Here is a 2263-nt window from a genome sequence, read left to right on the forward strand (position 1 = left end):
CCTCCGAGACCATCCCAGGGCAGAGTCCAGCAGATAGGGGAGGGATGCCTGCTCAGGTTACTTTTTTCCAAGGCTGGCACTTCAGCCCAGCTGATCTTTGCTAAAACATTAACTGTCATTTCAGCAGTGTTGGATGCCGGGCAGAAAGAACCAGGTACAGACGAGAATGGTTTGAGTTCTAGTTACGCATTGGATTTAACAAACTCACGCAGCCTTTACTCCTTGTGGCGAGCACGTTCTGAGAGCTTCACAAACATGAACGCATTTAACCCTCATCACATTCCTGAGAAGTCACCACAATTATCACCCATTTCACAGGTGAGGAAACTGTGGGCTCAGAGAAGTGACATCATTTTGAAACTGTGCAACTCAGATTGGGACTTGAACCCGTGGTCTTTTAATTGAGATCACACACCTGGTCTCAGGACGTAATGAAGCTCAGGTTCTTGATGTCTCATGGCAGAAAGAATTCAGTGAGAGACAAAATGATAGGTAAGAAGTGGATTTATTTAGAGAGAAACACACTCCCCAGAAAGAGTGTGGGCCCTCTCAGAAGGCGAGAGGCCTCGAAATATGGCGTGGTTAGTTTTTACCGGCTGGGTAATTTCACAGACTAATGAGCGAGAGGATTATTCCAAGTATTTTGGGGAAGGGGCAGAGATTTCCAGGAACTGGGCTACCGCCCACTTTTTGACCTTTGATGGTCAGCCTCGGAACTGTCTTGGCACCTGTGGGTGTGTCACTTAGCTTATGCTAATGTATAACAATGAGCTTATAATGAGGCTCAAGGTCCACTGGAAATCAAATCTTCCGCCATCTTGAACCTAGCTGGTTCTAACCAGTTTTTGTCATGTCCTATGGCTATGTCATTCTTTTAAAGGTTGTGTCCTGCCCCCTTCCCTCCTGTTTCAGTGTGCCCAAGACTGTGAGTTTAGTGGGTGACGGAGCTGGGATTGAAGCCCTGGCAGTCTGGCTCCCAGGTCACTGGTCAAGGCAGGGCTGTTTGTCCTAGAAGGCTGTCTTCCGGGTCCCTCCCCTGCGTGACCCCATCAAGTCTACCTGCTTGCGGTTGCGGATGGCTAATGCAGTGCACAGGGGAGGGAAAGGCCTTTGAGGGAACATTTCCCCGGTCCTTTGGTCTCTGGGCATAACTTCATCCCCAGTCCTGGGCTGTCCTCTGAGACTCTGGGCTCTGCCTCTACTTTTATTCCTGGAGGTGGAGCTCCCGGAACCTCCTCACTCATTTAGACACCCTTCCTTCAGGGAGTCCCACGAAGGCCCCCCTTCCCTCTTCGAAATGATCTATTTTATGATCCTTGGATGGATTACTTGAAAGCTGCCTTAAACTTGCTATGGATGTAACCCGAGTGTAAATACGTTAAAAATAAGATCAAAAGGAATGGGTGGTTTGCCTCTGGGGCCCTCCAGGCTAGGTGGAGTGCCTGTCCATTGGGTCTGTTTGTCTCTGGGAAGTATTCCTTTCTGGTCTAGGGGTGTAGACGGCTCTGACTGGGAGCTGCTTTGGCGCTGGTGCAGTGAGCTGCCCTCTGATGTAGGGGGTGGACACAGGGCTGGCCTCAGTTTGCCCACTTCCCCCAGAGGGGAGTCATGCCCGTTGGGAGTGACCCACACCACAGGGGAACAAAGACCTCTTCTAGAAGCTATGGTAGAAAGGGCATGTCCAGTTAACCAAATTTGTCTTCTGGGAGCCCCCAAACCTCCTTTCTGGGTCTTCTTCCCTCTTCAATGTCATCCCCCGATCCCTCCAGACAGGCCTTTGGGCCTTCATTCCCTCAGGTGTGTACGGCACTAACAGCTGCACGGACTCCACCATCCCCACCATCCCAAGAGAAGGGCAGTCTTCCCCTCTGCCAGTGACTGCTGCCACTTTTACAGAAGGGACTCTCCTGAGGGGACCCAGCCCTCAGTTCAGGAAAGTCAGTCTCCGGCTGTAATTAACTTCTCCGAGGGGTACAGTGGGGCTTCACAGGCACTGGGCAGAGAGGACACTGGCTTTTTCTGAGTCAGGCCAGCTCAGAAGAGGCGGAAGGATAAACATCCATCTCAAAGCAAAAGTGAGGCTGTAGCCAGAGCCTGGGGTGAGGCAGCTAATAGGAAACAGCTTGCTGGAGGGAGGGGGACAGAATTCGGGAATGGCCGAGGCTGGCTGCTGGAGAGGGGGCTGGGAGAAGCAGGCTGATTGAGACCAGCTGCTCCTCCTCTGTCTCAGAGTACTTTGGACTCTGCCCGGGGCAGGCTCACA

The sequence above is a fragment of the Phocoena sinus genome, chromosome X, assembly GCF_008692025.1.
Source record: "Phocoena sinus isolate mPhoSin1 chromosome X, mPhoSin1.pri, whole genome shotgun sequence".
Taxonomy (NCBI): domain Eukaryota; kingdom Metazoa; phylum Chordata; class Mammalia; order Artiodactyla; family Phocoenidae; genus Phocoena; species Phocoena sinus.